This window comes from Myodes glareolus, chromosome 5 (assembly GCF_982192425.1).
Source record: "Myodes glareolus chromosome 5, mMyoGla1.1, whole genome shotgun sequence".
Lineage (NCBI taxonomy): Eukaryota > Metazoa > Chordata > Mammalia > Rodentia > Cricetidae > Myodes > Myodes glareolus.
This window is the reverse complement of record NC_142030.1, coordinates 112,749,845-112,774,909: the sequence shown is the minus strand read 5'-3', so window position 1 is coordinate 112,774,909 and position 25,065 is coordinate 112,749,845. Positions and strand designations below refer to the sequence as shown.

Genomic DNA, 25,065 nt, shown 5'->3' with positions numbered 1-25,065 from the left:
GTGCAGTGCTAGGCGTGCATGGTCAGCTGAGGGAAACAACCAGCTCTGGGGTAAGGCTGAGCCTCTGCTTTTCTTTTTATAGGTTTGAAGTCTTTTGTGCAGTTCTGCATGACCCAGAAAACAGTACAGCTATAATCGGATGCAGCTTCTCTTCCCTACCTGACTCCCTGCTTCACACTATTTTGTGATTTTTTTTGTTTCTTTCTTTTTTAGTTGAAAGAATAAGTGATTATCTGGATGTGTGACTTGTGCATTTGAGTGCACGTTTATGCAGTATGTGTTTGTGTGATAAGTGTGCATGTATGTGTGTTTGCATGCATGTATGCATATACATGTATATCCACATTCAGGAGCATTTCATAGGCTCTTAGCACTATTTTTTAAGGTTAATAGACTAAAACTCTAAAGCTATCAGAGTAGAGGCAAACACTTTTATTTGTCTCTGAAGATTGCTCATTCAGACCATCAGTACAATTTGAGCAATCTTTCTTCTCCAGTGTTTCCTCTGCACACCAGGGTCCAGGGATGCATGGGGCCCACTTTGTTCAGGGTGGAAATGATCCCTCTACACTGAGAGAGAAAAAGTGTGAACTCCTCGCTCACAGCAAGGGTCACTGCTGAGGCTCTTGTGAAAAAGAAATTGATGGGAAGAACACAACAGACGTGTTCTAATACAACTCTTACCCGGCACAGGAAGCTTCGTTAATGGCCGCTGTGGCTGGAACATGCAGCTCATTCATAGAGTATGCAATCAACATGTGTAGTCTCTGAACCCGTGCCTCAGCATTCATACACACACACACACACACACACACACACACACACACACACACACGCATGCACACGCGCGCACACACACACGCGCGCACAAACACACACACACACACACACACACACACACGCATGCACGTGCGCACACACAGACACACCCTAAAATTGTATTGCACAAGAAATCCTGTGGCAGAGTGTCTGAGGACAGATGAATCTGAGGAGCTGAAGGCAGCGGACTGGAGGGACTGCCTTTGTCCAGATCTCTCCTGGTATCCCTGTACATGGATGTTTTCTCCTTCAGGCACAGGAAGGACACCTGTCACATGACGGTCTTTGGGGCTCAATGAAGAGAAGACAGATTTATGTTTGCAGGTTTTATTGCCTCCTTCTGGAATGAAAAGGTCAGGGGCTCCTGCTCTGTGCTGGTGGGAGAGTGTTGGAGAGCCTGACACCCTGCCTTCTCAGGTTCCTCGGCTTTCTCTGCCTTGAAACACTCAGAAAGTCAGGGCTATATTCTAACACATTTTATTTTAAACCTGAGCATGTCCACAGAACTTATAGTCTTGTAGGAAAAACAAGCATTGATTCCAATAAATGATACTGTAGCCCACGGCATCTGCCTCATTATTTTTTTTTTTTCCTAGAAAGACAGTAGGCTCACCTGTTTTGGTAGGAGATGTGGTCACAAGAGATTTTCTCATGGTTTCTGGAGAGGAGAAATAGAAAGGAAAACAGACATGGGTATCCCTTGTTTGGCTCTGGCCAGTCCTGCATGGTTTTGTGCTCACCATGCTGTGAGCAATGGCGTTCCATAATCTGCTCTATTTCGTTATATATATGACCATGGTCTCAATGTCGCGTCTGCCCTGAATTCGTTTGTTCAAATCTTTGGGAGAGGTGACTAGTTCATAAGAGGAGAGACATAATGCACAGGATTAATAAAAAGAGAACCACTTTGTTTTCCTGAAAGGATGAGCCAAGGGAGAAGGCACCCCTGAATGAGGGCAAACCAGTCCATGGTGTGAGTCGGGATGAAATAAAAGGGGAGGGAAGAGAAAGCCAGGAGCTTGGCCATTTTCTTTGCTTTCTCCTGCCATGATAGATGCTTTTCTGCCCAACCACACCCTCTTCCCATGGGGTGGGGGCTGGAACTTTGAAACCAACAGCCAAGGAAGAGGGCAGTAGGGAGGGTGGTAGGAGAGGGAAGCAGGAGCGGGACAACACCGCCCTGCTTTCTTCTGTTCTGTGGAAGAAGTTAGATGGCACCATTGAAGAACTCAGAAATGCATTCTTACTGACAGACACTGAATCTGCCAGCACCTCCATTCTGAACTTCCCAACTTCCAAAGCTGAGAGAAATAAATTGTGTTTATAAGCCACCAGGTGTATGGTAGTTTACTATAGCATCCCAAACAGACTAAGCCATCCATAAAGAACATTTTACAGAAACGCAGTCATGGGTCTATTCACAGGTGGTTGCTGCTTTTCCCTAAGTGGTGTAAAGGGCTCGTAGTGGACTTTTTACCTCCTTGTGTTCACACAAGCAGTTATATTTTTCTATGCCTTATGCAGAAGAAAATAATGTGTGCAACATTTTTGTTCCAACGCTTGTGCAATTCTTTCTGAAATAAAGCAGAGTTCCACACACTAACACACACTACAGAGGACACGCATGATCTGGTCAGCAGTGACGCACACTACAGATGACGTGGATGGTCAGGTCAGCAGTGACGCACATTACAGAGGACGTGGATGGTCAGGTCAGCAGTGACGCACACTACAGATGACGTGGATGGTCAGGTCAGCAGTGACGCACACTACAGATGACGTGGATGGTCAGGTCAGCAGTGACGCACACTACAGAGGACACGCATGGTCAGGTCAGCAGTGACGCACACTACAGAGGACGTGGATGGTCAGGTCAGCAGTGACGCACACTACAGAGGACGTGGATGGTCAGGTCAGCAGTGACGCACACTACAGATGACGTGGATGGTCAGGTCAGCAGTGACGCACACTACAGAGGACGTGGATGGTCAGGTCAGCAGTGACGCACACTACAGAGGACATGCATGGTCAGGTCAGTAGAGACGCACACTACAGAGGACGTGGATGGTCTGCTCAGCAGTGGCGCACACCACAGAGGACGTGGATGGTCAGGTCAGCAGTGACGCACACTACAGAGGACATGGATGGTCAGGTCAGCAGTGACGCACACTACAGAGGACGTGGATGGTCAGGTCAGCAGTGACACACACTACAGACGATGTGGATGGTATGCTCAGCAGGCGAGCACTTCCCAAGTGTGATTCAGGATAATATGTTTTACAGAAGAAAGATTTATAGCTGAGCAAACTGGGAAAACACTGGGTTAAACAGGTTTTTTAATTTTTTAATTTTTAATTATAGACCTTTTCAGAGTCTTTGGTTTGTGCGTTAGTTGAGGTTCTCTTGAGGAACAATAGGACACATGTGTGTGGAGAAAGGGGGACAGAGACTGAGAAAGGGAGGGTGATAAAGCTGGAGAGAGATTTGATGGATTCACTCGGTGAAGTGTGGAGGCCAGCAAGTTCAAATGCTCCGTGGAGGGCAGCAGACTCGAGCCCCACAAGGCCATGGTGCTGCAGCTGCATGCAAAGACCATCTTCTGGCAGAACACTTCTTCCTCCAGGGAGGTCGGGATTTTGTTTGTTTGAAGTGAATTAGATGAGGCCTGTCCACAGCACAGTGAGTATGTCCTTCATTCAGGTATAAACGTCAGTCACAGCAAATAACCTTCAGAGTGGCCTTCCACACTGATGTTTGACCAAGTCTTTGGATATCATGACCTAGACAAGTTGACATAAGAAAGGAACATCATAAGATGCTGGGGATGTAGCTCAGTGATAGAACGTTAACCTTGGCTTTGATTGCCATCATCATGAGATGATTACTAATGATGATTTTGATCATGGCAACCTCCCAAGTATGCCAAAGTACCCAGGGATTCTCTAAAAAATGATGCAGGGTTTTATCTCCTCCCAATCACTTAACTAAAGACTCTGCCATTGCAGAGCATGTGCTGATGACTGAAGGGTCATAACCAAATGGACATGGAGCTCATTTATTCTTATGTATGTGTGCATGTGTTCATATAGAGGTGGATGCATAGCAAGGTCCTAGAGCATGTAAGCCTGGCATGTGGGAGACAGTCAGAGGACAACCTTGGGTGTCTGTCATTAGGTGTCTTCTATTTTACATGATTCATCTGGCACTTTGTCATGTACGGTGGATGTTTTGTTCTACCTGTCTCCAGAGATCCTCCATTTTGGATTACAGGTTTGTACCACCATGCTAAGCTTTTTGAGTGGGTTCTGGGGGATCCAAATGCAAAGTCTCACACTTGTGAGGTAAACCTCTAATCTGAACCATCTCTTGAGTCCCGCATTGACTTTAGTTTTGACTTACCCCATGTATTTCCGCATTAAAGTGACCATCAAAGCCTTGCCGCAAACAAAACAAAAAGTGTATCTTAAATGTTCACTTATATACAATAAAATGAAAATATTAGTTTGATTGCTTTAAAAATACACACACACACACACACACACACACACACACAGAGAGAGAGAGAGAGAGAGAGAGAGAGAGAGAGAGAGAGAGAGAGAGAGAGAATGTATGTAAGTATTTTGTCTGAATGTATATATACCACATGACTTCCTGGTGCCCTTGGAAGTTAGAAGGCGTCATGGATCTCCTGAAACTAGAGATATAGGTGGGCTGTGAGCCATGATAGTATTTCTGGGAAGCAAACCTGGGTCTCCTGGAGGAGCAGCTAGTGCTATTAACCACTGAGCCAACTCTCTAGCCCTCTTTTTAAATTTTTGGACAATGTCATGTAAACATGAAATAATACAATAGTTGTATTAGATTTGTCCTAATGGTAATTAAATAATTAACCCATTAAAATTGTGTATTGCACACACTGACAATGGATTGCTCTTCCATGTGAAAATTATAGAGAAAATATGTATAAATCTGCTTCAGCAGTAGGGGTGTGATGACTCAGACTTGACTGTACTGCATATATATCAGAGTCTAGTTTGAAAAAGTATAGCCTAAAAATTCATAAATAGTCATTACTACATATTGTGTGACTTAGAAAAACATAACAGACTAAGTTGTCAATGAAGAGCAAAGCCTACAATGATCTCCTAAGAGTAGCAATTAAACAACAGGATCAATTGGGCAGTGCTGGTGATGGGCGTCTTTGCTCAAATTGTAAGGATTTCACCTGGCAGCAAATGGAATTGTGCACTAGAGACATTGCAACGTTGATAAGGTACTAAACTAGTAAAATCCTGAATTGCAATAACCTCTCTCTTCCATAGACTATAAAACCCAGTGATTTCAGTTTTAAAATATCTGGTTTAGCAAAGCATGGGAGCAATTATTCATAAGTAGATTACTTCCAGGCCCAACACAAGTCTTGGGTTTGGTGGGTAAAACCTTAGGAAGACTTTTTAGCAGAGGTTCATCCCTGAAGAACCACAGCTCAGAGGACTAGCTAGGACTTATGAACACGGACAAAATGCTCAAGCAATTTTTCAATTTTCTTTTTAACATTAGAATGTCATTTTAACATTACCATGAATGAAATTGGTACTTAGGGTACTTACTTTTGTGATATTTGCTTTCAAATATGCTCTGGAAGGTAAGCATGGTGCTCATACCTCTAACCCTGCACTTGGAAGGCAGAAGCAGAAGGATCAGAGTTTAAGGCCATCCTGGTATACAAATGTGTTTCAGGACAGCAAGGGCTACACAGTGAGACCCCGTCTAACAATGAGCAAACTAATTAAAGCATGCTTGAGTCTATGCATGTGAGGGATATTTGTGTTTCCTTGAGTTTCTATTGGTTTTTATATACTCTAAGCTCATGACTCCATCCCACGACGTGATTAAGCTCCTGCTTGTGTATGTCCCATACCATTTAGAACTGTTCATAACTTCCTCCAACATTCATGTCAAACAATCAATAAATGACTCGGGTTTTCTTTCGAACTGTTCTTCCTCAACCATTTTCATTGGGCAACAAAAACCCACCCCAAGGTAAAATACATCGATTTCCTAGCTATCCAGCCCAATTTCTGTGGCCCTTTTGAGAAGATATCTGATCGTTTTGATTGAATAGAAATGACTTTCACATTAGGTGCTTTTCTGGTGGGTGTGATAACATGCCTGACTTATTTTGCTCACAGTTTGAGAGATTTTAGTTCATAGTCCTTAGAACTGTTGATTATGGACCCATGTTGAGATAGGATGTGTAGGGAAAGGGGGCTAAGTTAAGAATACCCTGCCCTTGACATGATCCATGCCCCCATAACTCAGTGTTAATGACCAAAAGAGACTGTTGGCAGTGCTGTACTTTCCCACTTGCTCACTGAGCATGCTCCCAAAAAACCTTAAAAAGCCACCCCCTCTGCCCAATCTTCTGTAGTCTCTGTTCCTGGACAGAGACACCCACCATCCTGCATCTCTCCCTTATAAACCTTTTATGCAGTTCATCAGATGGTGTGACTTTGTGGTATTCCTTGGCTTCCAACTGTCAAAATGCCCTTGCACAGGAAAAACTTGACATTGTTTCATGGCAGGAAGGCCCTCCTAGGCCAGTGCTCCCTCTGGAGGTTTAGTCCCTCATCTCCAGTCCACCCACAACAGACTCACCTTCCAGATCATGTGGGATCCCATCCACCAGAAATAATTTGCTAAGTTTCACCTTCAGTCCGTGTAAACATTTTCCTAAGTCCGAGGAAGTGACTGTCTGGTAACCCCCTGGTGCCCTTGGAAATGGAGATCACCTTAGATATGGTCATTACAGTAATGCCTGGTCCTCTTCATTTTTCCCTCAACCCCTACCTTGGAACCTGAACCCTGTAGCTTCCTGAAGATTAGTTGGGCTATTGTGACCCTTTCCTCCCCTTTCTTTCCTGTCCCCCTCCCAGAGATGCCCATTGCTTCCCTGTGCTCTCATGGCTTTTGATTCCATGCGACTCCATCCCCTGCCCTCCCTGTGGATGAAACCTCGTTCCTAAGCTCCGGGTTTTATCTTCTTTCAGGACTTCAGGCCTCATCGAGAGCTCTAGTTCCACAGGTGGTTAGCCCTGACCCCTGTGGGGTGCAGTGTGACTCACTAAATGGCTTGGTCTTCGTCTGATCCCCACTAAGTCTTGGGACATCCTTGACTATAGGCTGCTGTAACAACCCTCCCTGTATCCATGGAAACAGTGACATTCACACCCTGTGATTTTCCCTTGGATGCCTCTTAGAAAACCTCCAGCCTCTCCACCTGGCACCTGATCTGAAAGGTCCCAAAATTTATGTGCTTTTGTAATGAAATTTGACCTCAATTTTTCTAGATAACCAATCCAAATGCCTGCCTAATGGCTCCCTAGAGCCCAATATTATTCAGGACCTTTACAACTATTGCGAGCAATCTGGGTAACGTAAAGGAATTCCCTCTGTCCAAGTTTCCTCTTGTTTCTGACCCAAGCTCCTCTCTCTGTTCTTCCTGTTCCCCTACCCCGTTTCTCCTAGCCATAAAGCCTGAACCAGGTGATTCCTCCACTACTTTTTACCCAGCTAACAACCTTTCCCCCTACTGACCTCAGCCCCTAGCTCCTTTCTCATCTCTGCTTGTTCACCTTCAGTGATAGGCTGCCCTAACCAAACCTCTCTGGTGCCAACTTCTAGTGTCTGACCTGATAGCCCTTAGCTCCCCTGCTACTTGTTTCTGCCCCACCATGGAACCCTCTTTGCCTCCCCTACCCGTCCTAACCCGGTCACACCCAGTCACAGTTCTTCTTTTGCAGAAAGTCACCAGGGTGGATGACTTCATCAGGATACACGTCCCCTACTTACTAAATGCATTCTTTCAAATAGAAAAATGATTGGGGTCCTATACAGCTAATTCCTCTACCTTTATTAAAGAATTCCGGTGTGTTACCCAATCTCACAACCTCACCTTCCATGACATTTCTATGATTCTTACCACCAGCCTTCTCCCTGAGGAGCGCGGAACAGCCTGGGAACAGGCTAGCGTGCCTGCAGAAGAAGTCCACACCAGCCTTCTCCCTGAGGAGCGCGGACAAGCCTGGGAACAGGCTAGCGTGCCTGAGGAGCGCAGACAAGCCTGGGAACAGGCTAGCGTACCTGCAGAAGAAGTCCACCAAGCTAATGCTGCCCACCCAGTCGGGGCTCAGGCAACCCATGTCTGGAATTCCTAATGGAACTCCAATTTTAGCTAGAGGTCAATTTATAACTTGCTTCCTGGTCAGTCTTTACAAGGCTGCCCTAAATCAAAGAGGTCATCATGCACAAATGTGAAAACCCATCCCAGTTCCCAGGCTGCCTTACACAGTTCCTCCTACAATATGCTAATCTGGATCCTGAGACCCCACATTAGCAACAACTCCTTATGACTTACTTTTTCTCCCAGAGTTTTCTTGACATTAGGGTCAAACTCCAGTACCTAGAGAGGGGAACCCTGACTCCATAGGCAAAAGTCTTAGTAATGGCCTTTAAGGTACAGGAGAGAAGAGAAAACCCCAAACAAAAATACCTGATGTGGGCTAAGGCTTTTAAGCTGGCCATAGCCACTGCCTAAATTCCTCACCTCCTAAAGCCTGAGAACATCTGGATCCATCCCTGCTTCAAATGCGGTCAGGATGGTCACTGAGCCTGGACCTTCTTGTATCCTTGTAAAGCTCCTCAGCCATGTCCAAGGTGCCATCAAAAGGGTCACTGGTATGCAGGTTGTCCCCATGTCATTTGTGGCATGGGGGCATCAGGCGCAGGCATACTCTAGCCCATCTTAGGTGCCTGGGGGCCTAGACTTCCTTGGTCTGACCACCACCATCTCTGGCAGGGAGCACCAGGGAGTCATCATTATATCAGAGCAGCTCACCTCCTTCCTCCTGGACACTGGGGTCACTACTTGGTCCTGATTGAGTTTTGGGGACTCACCTCCCCTTCTCATTTCCCTGTTGTTGGAGTAGAGAACAGCCTTACCAACTTTACCGAACTCCATCACTTATGTGTATCTTTAGGGGTATCTCTCTTACCTGCTCCTTCCTTGTGTTACTTGCACCATCCCCTTTCTGGGGAGGGACCTCCTAACCAAAGTGGGAGCTTCTGCTTCCTTCACTCCTCCCATTTGCCTGGCCCTAGGCTCACTGGCTATCCTCCTCCTTCTCTTCCAAATCACACAATTCTACACACCTTGTCCTTGCTGGCCTCCCACATTTACCCTTGGGTGTGGGACACCTAATTCCTCTATAGGCAAACTTTATTCCCCTCTCATCACCCAACTATAAAACCCTTTTACTCCCTTCCAGGACAAAAAGGGAGACATTGTCTACCTGCTTGGTTCTGGTTGTTTGGAAAGTTTTGTCTGTGAGGATGAGTCTGTGTTTTCTTTTATGTCTATAAATCTTGTGGTAGACAAATAGCCCAATCAGAAATGGGTTAGGCTCACTTGAATGTATGAATGACTGTGGCAACACCTGTTTTGTTTCTGACTTGTCTACTTTGAACATATAAGCTTTCTGTTTTCCGTATTTATTGATTTTGTTTTTACTTTCTCCGCTGCTGCCAGCCATTTGCCAACACCATGAATGCCAATGGCCATGACTACTTCGATGGTCAGGGCTCTGAATTTATCTCTGAGCTGTCTGGTCACTGGACTCAGTTTATCAAGGGTTCATGTCTTTTGAATGTACATAATATTAGAGTCGTTTCTTGTTATTCCACTTTATAGGAAAGCTGGCTCTGAAGTTGGGTTATGGCTCCTCTCTTGTAGACCCAAGCATGTTTCTTTAAAGGTTTCTTCTAACATCTTTGTCCTATATCAGGCATGTCAACTATGACAGAGAAAAGAGAGCCAAACAAAAGGATTTAAAGGAACCTGCTTTGCAGTGAGTACTTTCAGTAATAACTACGTGTGTCTCTGGTAAATGGTTAAGTGGAAAGTGTGAAAGCTTACGTAAGTTCTGAGGGTCAAACAAAGTCCCTGAGGATGCGAAAGCTGATGTTTTAAGTTATGTAAATGCGAGTTATAAAATTACAAGAAAGTAATTTAAGGTAATGAAAAATGTTTCAGGTTTTCTTCTCCCTCTATTTATAGGTTCAACACTATCACACTGATCAACGGGGTTCTGGTAAGCTGGTAAAGCACTGACTACGATTATCAGCCACAAGCTCAAGATTTGAAGTTTCCTTTGATTGTCTTCTAAGAAAGAACTTAAAGCTGCTTCTCATGTGCTAAAACCTCTCTGTTTAATCCAAATCTATATGCATGGCTCTCTGGACAAAGGAGAAATATTTATACTTTTTTTCTTTTTTTCAGGTTTTTATTATTATTATTAAAATTTTTACCTCCTCCCATTTCCCTCCCCTCCCTCCATTCCCTCTCCCCGTCCCTCTCCAATCCAGAGAGCACTCAGGGTTTCCTACCCTGTGGGAAGTCCCCCCCCCCACATTCAGTTCTAGGAAGGTGAGCATCCAAACAGACTAGGTTTCCACAAAGCCAGTACATGCAGTAGAATCAAAACCCAGTGCCATTGTCCTTGGCTTCTCAGTCAGCCCTCCTTGTCAGCCATGTTCACAGAGACCGGATTGATCACATGCTCCATCAGTCCAAGTCCAGCTGGCCTTGATGAGTTCCCATTATTTCAGCCCCACCATCACAGTGGGTGGGTGCACCCCTCGCAGTCCTGACTCCTTGCTCATGTTCTCCCTCCTTCTGCTCCTCATAAGGACCTTGGGAGCTCAGTCTAGTGCTCCAATGTGGGTCTCTGTCTCTATCTATCACCAGATGAGGGTTCTACAGTGATATGCAAGATATTGATCAGTGTGGCTATAAGATAGGGCCAGTTCAGGTGCCCTCTCCTCAGCTGCTCAAGGAACAAGCTGGGAACATCTCATTGGACACCTGGGAACCCCTCTAGAGACCAGTCTCTTGCCAACCTTAAAATGGCCCCCTTAATTAAGATCTATACTTCCCTGCTCCCATATCCACTCTTCCTCCATCCCAACCATCCCATTCCCCCAAGCTCTCCCCATCCTCCCCTTCTCACTTTTCTCTCCCCGTCTCCTATAACCCCCACCCCCAAGGCTCTCAATTTGTGACTAGCAATCTTGTCTACTTCCAATATCCAGGAGGATAACTACATGTTTTTCTTTGGATTCACTTTCCTATTTAGCTTCTCTAGGATCAAGAATTATAGGCTCAATGTCCTTTATTAAAGTCTAGAATTCACTAATGAGTGAGTACATACCATATTCATCTTTTTGGGTCTGGGTTACCTCACTCAGGATAGTGTTTTCTATTTCCATCCATTTGCATGCAAAATTCAAGATGTCATTGTTTTTTTACCGCTGAATAGTACTCTAATGCATATATATTCCACACTTTCTTTATCCATTCTTCCATTGAGGGGCATCTAGGTTGTTTCCAGGTTCTGGCTATTACAAATAATGCTGCTATGAACGTAGTTGAACAAATGCTTTTGTAGCATGATAGGGTATCTCTTGGGTATATTCCCAAGAGTGGTTATTGCTGGATCCTGGGGTAGGTTGTTCCCTAATTTCCTGAGAAACCGCCACACTGATTTCCAAAGTGGCTACACAAGTTTACATTCCCACCAGTAATGGATGAGTGTTCCCCTTACTCCACATCCTCTCCAGCAAAGGATATCATTGGTGTTTTTGAGTTTAGCCATTCTGACAGGTGTAAGATGGTATCTCAAAGTTGTTTTGATTTGCATTTCCCTGATCGCTAAGGAGGTTGACCATTACCTTAAGTATCTTTTGGCCATTTGAACTTCTTTAGTTGAGAATTCTCTGTTCAATTCAGTGCCCCTTTTTTTAATTGGGTTAATTAGCATTTTAAAGAACCAAAAGATTTTGCTATGTTATGACTGTTAGCTGATTTTTTACAAAGTGGATTTCAAACAGTGATAATGCTAATATATCTAAAACTTTTATCTCTTCTTATAAACAAAGAAAAATCATGTAAGCTTTAGGGAGTCAAGGGAGTCATAAGACTTGGATTCACCCCTCATACAGATAAATACAGCCTAAGTTTCCCCACCTGCCTACTCCTGGGAGTGTGATCTCTGTTTACCCTTCTCCTGGGAACCCTCACCTCCCCCAGCTACCAGGACTATGACCTTGAAAGTTCCAAATGTTTGATTTTCCTCTAAGTTCCTAAACTTTAACTTCTGTCTCTAGTCTGTATGTTTCAGCAGATTTTCACTTGACTGACAAGCACAGACTACAAGCTGCCCCAAGCAGCTGGGAGTCCTGGACTTGCTGAAAGCTGATGTGAACAAGTCCAGCCAGTGTGAGAGTTCTCTGTATGTTTAGCTGGGCCAGCAAACCAGATCCTTCTCATCAATTCTCCACTGCCTGAAATCTCTCCCAGTCTTTTATTATCATTCAACCTTCCTGTGCCCTGAGAGTGACGTCTCAATTTCAGCAGGAAGTTGTCACAGAAGAGAGCCCCTCACCTCTTATCCTATAAATAAAAGGCTGGAATGTTAGGTCAAAAGGAAACCTCCTGGCACAGGGGACAAAATGGCTACTCATACTGCCCATTGGCACACAAGGGAAGGTACTTGTTGAAACCAAATACACCCCAATATATCAACAGGTTGATTCATTATCTGAAGTGGTTCTACAATTTGATGGGGTGCTCAGTCTGCTTTATAAAAGACAAGGAAATTATTGTGAGGCTTTAAGAAAAATTCTTCTTTCTATGTAAACCACTTGAAAACCATTAGAGAAAACTGGCAAGGATTAGATCTACTCAAAATGGAGAAGAGTGGCCTTCGTCTTTTCCTCGAGGAAGAATGTTGCTTCTATGTCAACCAATCAGATATAGTAAAAGATGTGGTCTGACAACTCCCGTCAAATCTCCAAAAATGTAAGGAGCAGCTTGATTCCTCTGGCTAGTGGATTGTTGACAGTCCAATATGGAATTGAATAACGCCTTTCTTAACCCCCTTTCTGAAGCATTGTTAAAAATTCAGGGTCAAAAATTGAGGTTCAATCTAAAGATCTGAAAAACAAACCAGTCAGCTACTGGCTCTTACCTTGACCTCAGTCCGAAATGGTGATCCTGCCTCCAGAAATCTCAGAATAAGACTATGGCTGAGAGCCCCCGCCCCCACACACACGTTTTATATTCCTTGCTAGAACTGGGATTAAAGGCACGTACCACTGGAATTAAAGGCATGCAGCACCCAATTTCTATGGCAGCTAGTGTGGCTACTGGGATTAAAGGTGCATTCCATTGTAGCTACTAGGATTAAAGGTGTGTATTACCATATCCTGGTCTGTAAGGCTGACCAATGGGACTGTTTTACTCTCAGATCTTCAGCTTTTATTTATTGAAATGCCACTACACCTTTCTTCTCCTTTTCCTCATCCTACTTGCCCCTGTTTTATAAACTTCTTTCTAGATTTCTTCAACAACAAATTCAAGTGATTCCTAACCAGACCTTTAATCTCTTGCTATTTCAGGGGGCTTTGGCTCCTGACTGTACTCAGATGGTGAGGATCAAGCTTGCCCCATGGACTTCGATGCCTCCATACAGCAGGAAGTAATTTAATGATAATGCCACCCTGTTTCCCAACCCCTGATTAGATATCAGTAGTACACTAAAAATGGAGGAACATAGGGAGAAAGGGCCAAGGAAATAACGCTGTGACCCTGATTTCACCCCAAGCTTGTAGGCAAGAGCCAAGGGAAAAGCACACTGCTCCTGGGTTGACTTGGAAATGCCTATCCTCATGACTCATCATTAACGACTGTGCATGCTCCAAAAGGCCTATAGAAGCTCTCCCCTCTACCCAATCCTCTGCTGTGCCTGTTCCTGCTCAGAGGCAGCTACCATTCTGTGTCTCTCCCCAATAAATCTCTCATGTGAGGTTTGTTGCATGGTGTGACTTGTGGTTCCTTGGCTCCAGATTACCAAGTTGTCCTTGCACCAGAAAAGTCCTTACAGGGTGCAATGGCAATATAGGCATGTGGAGAAGACTGTTCACTTCATGGTAAACAGGAAGTGAGAAAGAGACTGAGACCTGGTTGTAGCTTGAGGGCCGGCTTGTTGGGGTTTCTGTCCCACCCAGTACCCAACAGCCGGCAAGTCCCAAGGAAAATCAATCACACAGAGAACTCTATAAGTTATAAAGCTGATTGGCCTATTAGGTCAGGCTTCTTGTTAACTCTTATAACTTATGTTAGTTACCCCATTATCCTTATCTACTTTAGCACATGGCTCCGTACCTTTCTTAGCTGGGCAAGTTACATGCTGCCTCTTCAGTAATCTGCACAGGAGTCGCTGAGAGAGCTTCTGCTTCCAGAATACTCCCAGTCTCTTTTCCCCACCCCTACTTCCTGACTGGCTTTCCCGCCTATACTGCCTGCCTGGCCAATCAGCGTTTTATTAAAATATGATTGACAGAATACAGATAATTCTCCCGCACCACCTGGTACAGCTTTCAAAGGCACAACCCCACTGATTTCCTTCCTCTAGATCCCATCTCTTAAGGTAAAACAGTGTTATCAACTGGGGACAATGCTTTCAACACATAAGCCTATAGGGAACATTTCATAATCAAATTATATCAGGTACTAGTTTAAGAATGATTTATAATTAAATGCAACAGCTCAGCAGGTAAAGGCATTCCCTGTCAAGACTAATGACCGATGTTTGAGACATGTGACCCGCACGGTAGAAAAATAAAACTGACCTTCACAGTTTTCCTCTGCCTTTCACATGTACACATTGACACACATACAAAATAAAATTAAATGCAGTACAACATTTTGACTAAATAAAAGAAAGATTTTTTTTTTAAAAAAAAAGAGGACAGACTGGCTATATAAATTCTAAGGAGCTGTAGAGTCAGTAAACGCTGGGTAGATGAGGAAGAATTCCCGCTGGAGCTGGAGTCAGGGCCAGTACCAGAGCTGAGGGGGCGGTGTAATTATTTCTGCCTGGGATTTGTTTCTGATACATCCTTCCCACTGTGTGGTTGCCACTGAAGCCCAAGTACCCACATCTGTGAACACTTCCAGAATGAATGAGTCTGAGTTGTCACTGAGATCATTCAGGTACCTTGAGCACTGGGTAAGCTGACAGTTCTGGAAGACATGGATGAGTGGTTGGAATTCTGAGCTTTGCAGATCTCATCCTTTTCTGCACTTAGATTCTTGCTTTGCTGTAGGGAATAGCTCGCTTTCTCTTTCCTGTCTATCAAAGTCATTTTAATGAACTGTTCCTGTACAGCTGTCTTCCTGCAATAGAGTCATATACTCTTGCTCAGAAATATTCATGTTCATGGATGACTGTCTGGGCAAGTCAACTTGCTACAAAGAATTAGTGAATGAAGATCCACAGCCCCCCTGGATCCCCAGGTTTTGATCACCTACAGATGCTGGGTATTTCCCCATAGTCTGCTAATCTGAATACATTATTGCTCTGTTCTGTTATACTCAGTTTCTGGATGGGTTTAGAAAGATGAGGAGGCTCTAGATGGGGCGACGAGGTGTGTGGGATAGGCACTTACATGGGTGCTCAGGGAGCAAGCAATCAGCTTTCTTCAAACTGGTTCCAAAGTCGCAAGGGTTTAGGAGGGTATGGGTGAGACTGAGTAGTGTAAGTGTGGCATACGCCAGATTAAACACACGGCAGATGCTCAGTAAATGCCTCTTATGCCTAAATATACAACAATCCCAATTACAACGTGGCATTTTTTAAATACTCCCAGGCATCTAAAAAGAAAAAGCATGATTTAGGTAAACTTGAATATATACATTTCTTTAGGTACATAGATCAGATATATACTTTAAATATAGTTCACAGTAATTGTGTAGCATGTTTTGAAATTTAGGCTATTTTCCCTTGTTTACATTTTAGAATACACACTTCTATCCGATGATGTTCTCATTACTTCCTGTTGCGGTGATACAGCACTGACCAAAACCAACATGAGTAAAGAAAGGGTTTTTTGACTTACAAGTTCCCATCATAGCCCACCATCATGGAATCCAAGCAGGAAACAGAGAGGTACTGCATATAGATTTGTTTCCCATGGCTTGCTCAGTCTGCCTTTCTATACAGCCCGGGAGGACCACATGTCCAGGGCTGGCACCACCCATAGTGGACTGGGCCTCCAAGGTAATCATTAATCATGAAAACTGCCACATGAACTTGCCTCCAGACCCATCTAATGGAGGTCATTCCACAGTTGAGGTTCCCTGTCCTCGGATGTTCAGCACAGGTCACCTCTATACCTGACTTACAGCAGTCCGTGTGGCTGTGAGGATGACTGTGATGTCATGTAAATAAAGTAGGTGAGGCTCAAGGTAGGTTAGGAGTTTAGCATACACAGGGTCTTGGGTTCAATTCCTGGGCCCAAAATAAATAGGTAATAAATAGGGAAGGTAGCTTGGCTGGTAAAGTGCTTGCCTAGAATACATGAGGCCCTGAGTTTGATCCAACAAAGCAAATATGAGTAAATGAATGAGTAGAGAAAGAAATAAATGAACTTAGGGAATGCCTGGAATGCTTTGAGATCCAAGAGATGGTTTCTACGTCTGCCTGGTGTGTAAGTTAGTGCAGTGTGTGTGTGTGTGGGGGGTGCATGTGTGTGGACATTTCTAGTCCATGTGTCTCTAAACCAAGTAGACCTTTGTTTATAGTAATGCGTTGTTGCTACCCCAGTTGTAAAGATCCACATTCTCCCCTCAACAGAGAGCCCAGAGAAAGAGGCTGAATGAAGGCTCTGGGGAAAGGCAGTGAGAGGGCAAAGCCTCAGAAACAACAAAGCCAGTTCTCCATGCAAGCATGGCTCTCTTTCTTGAACTTCTCTTGTCTATTGAATGAGTTTTCCCACTTTCTCTTCAAGTGAAAAGCCTATTTACCATTCCTTTATCATCTCCATTTCACTCTTCAAGACCAAGTGATTTTAGAAATGTCTAATTCCACTGCATTTATTTGTGACATTAAAGAACTAGTTTATTTATTCTTTTTTTTTTTTTTTTGCAGCATACCCATTATCCAGGGATTCCGGACATATATAAATGACATGTCTGGGATTGGCAAGGAGGAGGTGGTTGTCAATAGGAAGAAAGTAAAGTCTGAAAACGCTCGTCAGAAGGACTTTTCCTCCAGGAAGGTCTGGCTAAGTAGGTGGCTGAAGCATTTGTGCATTTGGGGTTCACTTTCTCATCTTTTTATTGATATATTCAGTAAGTGAACCAGTATTGAGCAATGCTTCAGGGACCCCTGGAGGGCAGTTGAAGGGAGCTGAGGAGCAGCTGGCTCAGGACTTGCCAAGGCTTTACTCTTTCCCTCCATCAAGGGTGGTTATGGTGACACCACCCTTGTAATCCCAGCATGTGGAAGAGAGGTAGGAAGATTAAAAGTTCAAGGAATCCTTGGATACACAGTGAGTTCTGGGCAAGCCTCGGCTAAATGAGACTCACATAATCACAAGACTTGACTCAAACTGGGGTTGTCTGAGAAGAGGGAATCTCAGCTGAGAAATTGTCTCCATCAGATTGGCCTATCAGAATGTCTGTGGGGACATTTTCTTGATTTGTGATTGATGCAAGGGAGCCCAGTCTTCCACAGAAGGTGCTATCCTGGCAGATGGTTTCATGTGTGAGTGTGGTGAGGGTAGCACTTGGACAGCTCTGGCCTGAAGATGGTATCTCCTTGAAAGGCTTCTAGCTGTTACATAGCAACTCCATCTGGACTTGTGAGGGCAAATGAGAAGCTGCCGAGTCCCTGTGGTGGTTTGCATAGGTATGGCCCCCATAAACTCACATGTTTGAATGCTTGGCCTATAGGGAGCATAGCACTATCAGGAGGTATAGCTTTGTTGGAATAGATGTAACTTTGTTGGAGGAAGTAGGCCACTGCAGGGCAGGCATTGAGGTCTCATACTCAAGCTACGCTCAGCGTGGGACTCAGTTCATTTCCTGTTGCCTGTGGATCAAGATGTAGAACTCTCAGCTTCCTCTCCAGCACCATGTCTGCTTGCATGCTGCCCTGCTTCCCACCAGATAATAATGGCCTAAATATCTGAAGCTGTGGACAAGGTGTGTCTTCACAGCAATAGAAATTCTAAGACAGTCCTCAACATGGGGGATGTTTGGGAGGGAGTTAACCAGGGGAGCTAGAACTGAAGGTCTCCCAAGGACTCCCATTCAGGGAAAGCACGGACCTCACAGAATCAAAGAGCTCCTTCTGTAAAGTCTTCATGATCATGGACTCGTTAGATCAGAGCCTACACCCTTGCAGTCCTAACACGCTAGGCTCAACCCCCAATCCTCAATAGGCCAATTAGTAAACAGAGAAATAATAATAAAAATAAAAGAAAGGAGATAATTGATGGTAGTCACACTAGGAAGAGGAACAAAATGATTCAATGACTCCCTTCTCCATCTTCAGAGTCTTGACTTGAGGGCAAGGGTTGTACACAGCTGAGCAGTCCTGTCTAGGTGTGGTCCTGCCCGTGGTGATCCATCATTGTCTCAGTCCCAGTCTCTCCAGCGATGAGGTCTGACAAGTTGTCGGAACTGAGTGAAATTTCTCTCTGGGAGGCAGGTTCTTCCTCTGCTCTGGGCTTCAGCCTTGTCATCCTCAGAGCTTGAGAGCCCTGGGGATATTCCAGTTTCTTGAGGATCGTTGTTTCAATAGCCAAAGGGTGGGACACGGTGTCTTTCTTTAGAATACCTTTGCTCCTGGCAGAATGGTTACACTGGATGAATGTTTTTGTAGGTCTCTCTCCTAACAGTTCACAAGAAATTGCCAGCCATCCTTCCCTAAACTTGTTACCTCGGTGCAGAACCAGAAGCTATGCTTTGTCCTTACAAAGTTCAATGAGGTAGAGTGGCCAAAAAGCCTGCATCAAACAGTGTAGCTTCATATCCCTAAGTGCTCTGCAAATGGAAAGCACTCAAGCATGGCTAATCTCCTTACCGCAGTAAGACACGGCCCATCGTGTGTGCAGTGGTGGCATTGGCCAGATTCAACTCAGAACAAGTGGTTCTGGGGGCAACAAATAGATGATGGATTAGCATGAGGAGGAAGACCTGCTTGACCTTGGCAGTTCAGAAGGTCCTCCTGTTTGCCATGCAGGAGAACCAAGACACCAAACAATGTCAGCGTGCATCAGTGGGCAGAAGGGCATTTGGCTCTCGGCTCCCACAGCCAGCAGAGAAGCCCTAAAGCAGTTAGGCCTAAATAGGTCATCAAATGTTCTTTGATTGGTGTGTGTGTGTGTGTGTGTATGATGTCGATGACCATTTGGTGGGATCAACCCTTTCGTCTCATGAAGAAACTTTATTCAGGCAGCAGAGAGAAGGTAAAAATAAACCATGTCAAGCATCCCATAATTCTGCTGACCCCATGTGCCATTTTGTGCAAATGCACAAGTGCGTTCACTGTATTTCACAGCAAACTGGACACAGTGTTGTTCCTTGTGCCAGCCAAAACACCGTACCCAGATCAGCAACGTGGGTACTTCTGTGGTCTGCTAAAAGTCAGCCTTCTTAGAAAAGAAACAGGCTTGGTTTTGTTTTGCTTTTGTTTTTCTTTGTTTTGCTTGTTTTTTTTTTTTTTTTTTCTGAGCAAGGGTCTCAGGCTAGCCTTAGGGCCACCTGATCCTTCTGCTTCTACTTTCTGAGTGCTGGGATTATTTTAGTGCTGGGTATTGAACCCTGCATGCTGGAAGAGTGCTCCACCAACTGAGCTACATAGCCACAGTCTTTTTGCAGACATTTACTTCTAGGCCTGGTGCTCTGCTGTGGAGACAGGCCTGGTGCTCTGCTGTGGAGACAGCCCTGGTGCGCTGCTATGGAGATAGGTTGCATTCTTTAGCATGTGACAACAGAGAGACTGTTTGAGCTACTGATGCTGTGACATGGATGTAGGAGGGACGCCTGGACAGGCTAAGAAGATTGGGTTTGTCCTAGTTACCTCTGATCTGCAACACTCCCAGCATCTCCAGGCCTCTTCTTAAATTGAGATAGGATCTCATGGAGACTAGGCTGCCCTTGGACTCACAGTACAGCTTGGATGATCTTGAATTTCTCATCCGCTTTCATCTCTTACGTGTGAGATTAAAGGCATCATCACCAGGTCTGGTTTATGTTATGCTGAGGGGCAAACCCAGGGCCCTGTGCCTGCCGAGTAAGCACTCTAGAGACTGAGCTATATCCATGGCCTTGTCTAGCTATAATCTTAAGTGATGTCAGAAGATTAGAGCTGTCCCTGAGTGCGTTTATCCATACCCTGTGGCCCACCCTGCCTGTCTAGTGCACTTGTCCATACTCTATGGCCCACCCTGCCTGTCTAGTGTATTTGTCCATACTCTATGGTCCACCCTGCCTGTCTAGTGCACTTGTCCATACTCTATGGCCCACCCTGCCTGTCTAGTGCATTAGTCCATACTCTATGGTCCACCCTGCCTGACAAGTGCATTTGTCCATACTCTTTGGCCCACCCTGTCCATCTAGTCTGACAGCAAAGCTTCTACTTAATTTTTAGCTTCCAGTGCAGCTATCACACCCACCAGGAAGATTTATGGACCCTAACAGAGTGCTCACTTGTCTGCCTTCTGCAGTGCCCTGGTATTTATGGACTTCCATTCCTCTGTTTATCCCCTACCCTGGCTCTGACCCCCACTAGGCTCTATCTCCCAAAAGAAAGGGAAGGTTTCCCTTCCACCCGTACCTTCTGACATGATGCTACAGCAAAGGTATGTGCTCCCAAGGTCTCCAGAAGGAGAGCCAGGCTTCTGTAGCTGCATCAGATGAGTCCTGGAGTCCTCTCTGGACTTGTTCTTTGTTTCCTTCCCTCCCATCTTGACTTTCTCCTTCCAGTGGTTTCCGTGAGTTTCTCCACTGAGAACTGTGACTGTGGTTCTGTTGTGTAGCATGTGCTTAGCTTCCCATCTTCAAGTAGAGGGCAAGGCAGCTGTGCACCTTGCAGAGAAATGTCCCTGGAGCGCGGCAGCTCATCGCTTACCCTCTTGCACCTGCGAGCTCCTGGTGAGTAAACAGTACATGCTTCACAACAAGGATTTAAATGATTTAGATCACTTAAATGTACTTCTATTTAACTAGACAGTCTTTCATCACATAAACAGTCCCTGAAGTGAAATAAAATGACTTCAACCTTTCTGAATAATGGATGTGACTGGAATGTCTGTGAATGTCATATAAAACTCTGGATATTAAGACTCCTAAGAGTTACCATTTCCTTAGCATAGAAAGAAGGGATCTCTTTCTTAGGACCAAGCAGGTTGTTCATGATGATGCTAGTTTCAAGTTCAAACAGTCTGAAAATCATATGTTTGGATGAATCAGGTCCCTTTTAAGAGAACTGAAGCTTTGAATGATATATAATTAGGCAGTTTTGTGCTAAGGTATTTCTGCTTTTCTGTATATTTTCTGTTAAATTAGAGAAAGGGTGGAAGGAACAACAATAACAAGAGAAGATTACACGCTATAGTATGGATGACCTAGACGACATCATGGAGTGAAGGAGACTAGACATGGAAAGGCAAGCGCTGCTGTGATTTTGCGTATGCGAGATATCTATAACTAGCAAATTCGTGAAGATTAAGAGTGCTGGGACTGAGAAGCAGGCCATTGTGCATACTGGACAACTGCTTTACTATCTGAATTACACGCCCAGGCCATTTTATCTTCTGTAAATCCAGCTATGTCAGAAAGATTTTAAACTGTTTCTCAGTGCCAACCATTGATATGAAATGATCCCCACCACCCTGCCCACTTCACTAGTTGGATTGTTAAAGGGTCCTACTCAATTTACAAGGCTGACATTTTGACACACGCCTGAAATCCAGAGTTGGGGAGGCTGAGGCTGGAGGGTTGTCTCACTAGGTCACCAGCCTTAGCTACATAGTGAGACCTGCCTCAAAACAAACTAACTAAAGAAGATAGAGAAGTAAAAATCCCAGTTTCCAGGAGCCAGGGAGAAAGAAAGCAGGGAGTTAATGTGCAACGGTTCCTATCTGGAACGGTGAAAGTTCTGGAAATAGATGGCAGTGGTGGTTACACAATACAGTGATTGCATTTAATGCCAATGTAGACTTAGAACAGTTCAAGTGGAAAATACGAACGTGTTTCTCTGATAAACAATGTGATAAAGTAAAGCGTTGCCAGGGAGGAATAGCTTTCCAGAGTAACAGCTTTGCAGACTCAGACCAGAGATTCCCCAGACGTGGTTGCAAAGGCCTGGGTTGTGATTGAGGACTCTGCCATTTGCTCTCAGCAAACGGTTTAATTAATCAAGGCTAGCCCTCTTCCAGCAGTGCTTCCAGCCTGCCAGAGGCTGGGGCTGATTACCGTCGACAGAGCCAAATCATCAGGGTCAGAGAAGGAAGCAAATATCTTAAACTTCCTCTTCCAAATTAAGGAATTATGAAAGTAAATGCACCGTATCTAATATCAATTTTACTAGGGATAAAGATACTCCATGTGCATAAACCCCAGAGTCATTTGAAATGTAAGTTTGGGTGAAAGATGAAAAGAAAGAGTTTTGTTCAAGCTGTCTGCCTTGGAGCCCTGGTCAGAGCTGCAGTGGTCATTTAACTCAGCTGCTCCGGCCACTTGACCTTCAACTGTGTAATTGACCAGTGTCGAAAGCTGGCTGTTCCACATAAATATCTAACAGGTCTTTCACTGCTATGCTTTAGATAGACCAAGGGTACCACTTCTATGCTGGGAATGTGGAATTAATATTGTTGCACTTGTTAAGTTTGTCACACAAACTAAAGTCACTTTGGAAGAAGTGTCACTTGAGGAACTGGCTCTAGTAGATTGGCCTGTGGGCACATCTGTGGGGGCATGTTCTTGTTTATAGTCAATGTGGTATGACCCATTCCACCAGGGGCACTGTTGCCCCTGGGGAAGCGGTACTGGGTGCTAATGGAGAGTGGCCCCAGCAAGCCAGTAAGCAGCTCTCCTCGTGGTCTTTGCTTCAGTTCCTGACTTGAGTTCATGTCTTGGCTTCCCTCAGTGATGGACTGTAAACTGTAAGCTCCGTGTTTTCTCACAGTAGCAGAAAAAATGGATGAGAACAGAATTAATACCAGGAACATGGGGAACTATGTGGTTTTGGAAAAGAACTGTGGAACGATTTTGGAGCTTTGATCTAGACAAGGCTATTGAGTTTTCTGTGCTTAATGAGCTTTTAGAGAAGCTTAGAAGATGGGAATGTGCAGAAAAAAGGTGGATGGCAGAAGCCTGGTTTGTGACCATCCAGAGAAAAGGCTTTATCAGGGCTGATCGTGGAGAGTTTGTTTTATGGAGACAATGGACACTGGTTAGCTGGAGCTGGAAAATCATCAGTGAGCTAATAACCTGCTGGAAAGCTTGGGGTCAGCACCCGGAAGCTGTGGTCCTTACAGGAGCCAAGACTGCACATCAAGCTGCCATCCATGCTTGGCAGTGTGTTTTCCACAAGGCACGAAGGGGTCACAGAGAGCAGATGAGGCTTAGCACTATGTGGCAGGATTGGAGTTTCTCTGAAGAGAAGTTAGGAGCGGCAGTGGGTGAAGACCGTGGGCATATCCAGCTTACTGGAGATGCCAGGACCGTGGATTGCTCACAAGGGCAGTAGTAACTACGGAGTAGAGCTGACCCAAGGCTGCAAGACATGCTGTGTGTGCTACTTATGGAAAGCCGGGCGAGTGAAGTTGCCCAAATCCTTTGGAGCCCAGAAGATTGTATGTGTGTCCTAGATGGCAGACACTGGGCTACGGGAGTGATTTACATAGCTGGACATTAATTTTGCTTTGACTTTCTTATAACTGTGCTCCAGTTTTTCCCTCCGAGAGTAAGAAAATATTTAACCTATTTGTATTTTACAAAAGGCCACTTGGGGCTTTGAAAGACTTGGGACTTTATAAGAGATGTTGAATATTTTAAAGAGACTTTAAATTTTGTGTGACTGAATTTTTAAAAGACTGTGAAGCCTTTTAAATTTATAGTTGTTTTATATTGTGTTATTAACATGGAATCCTGGGGCGACACAATGAAGGAAACATGGTTTAGTATCTATATATTTGTGTGTCAAGTTAAGTTTTTGTGCCAGTTAAGGTTTTGTCCACCTGACATAAAGTAGAGTCCCCTAGAAACAAAGAGCCTCAAATTAGGATTGTTCGTAGGGCATTTTCTTGATTAACCACTGATGTAGGAGGACCCAACCCATTGGCCAGTGCCACCTCCAGGAAGGTGGTCCTGGATGGCATAAAAACAGACTTGGCAAACTGTGGGCAGTTAGTCAGTTAGTAAGTAGTGTTACCCCATGGTCTCTGCTCAGTTCTTGCCCTGAGCTCCTGCCCTTGGTCCTCTCAGTGAGGGCCTGAAAGTGTAAGCTAAGATCAACCCCAGTCTTCAGGTTGCTTTTGTTCATAGTGATTGCCATAGCAACTGGAAGTTGACTGGGAATCTGTCCTGTATCTAGTCACACTCAGTGGTCTTCTGATTGGTGTCTGTGGATATTTGGATTCCCTAGGCCGGATGTAAGTCTACTTTGCCTTTCCTTCCACCCACCCTGCCTTATGCAGCCAGTGATGGCCTTGGACTCCCGTTCCTTCTCCTTCCTCTGTTTAGAAGGTGGAGTGTGGTGGACTTGTGAAAACTCACTCCTTTGCTTAAAGGAGGCGGTCATGGCTCTTGGTGGCCTGCTCCCTGACACTGACCCTAAGGTGATAAAGACATTTTAAAAATAACTCCCCAAGAGTAACAAATAAATCATCAGAACTTGAATCATAAACAAATTATAATAATAATATTAGTAATAACAGCAATAAACTTTCTAGAAGACAATCTCAAAGAACAAATCAAAAAACTACAATACGTTGTGGAAAGATCAAATAGTAGGCAGTCCTTGGTTTGCCCAGTTCTATGTATATGGGAACACATATGAATTGGAATTGCAATTTGACTTTGTATGGTTGTCATTTGCAGAGTAAATTGTTTTATAAACAACGTCATACCATACCAAAAAAAAATTGTCTATTTCAGTAAAAGATGATAGATTCCTTTATCATGAAAGAAGTCAACGGAGATCAGAGGTCATGTCACGATCATTGCAAATAGACTAATGAGCACTCACAGTGACCGGCTTGTCATTTCAGGTAAGCAGACTGTTTTGTATTGATAAGATTCGTTTGGAAATGCCAAACCTCCCCTGTCTTCCT

General features: G+C 44.5%; 1 long non-coding RNA gene across 1 annotated transcript; it reads right to left on the bottom strand.

Moving 5' to 3' along the window:
* Nucleotides 1-3,138: 3,138 nt before the first annotated feature.
* On the bottom strand, nucleotides 3,139-14,199 carry LOC146895025 (uncharacterized). Its single transcript, XR_015737951.1, has 3 exons — nucleotides 14,102-14,199; nucleotides 6,478-6,593; nucleotides 3,139-3,599 (listed from the first exon to the last, which is right to left on the bottom strand). It is a non-coding gene; the product is annotated as an uncharacterized LOC146895025 (long non-coding RNA).
* Between the last annotated feature and the right edge of the window lie 10,866 nt (nucleotides 14,200-25,065).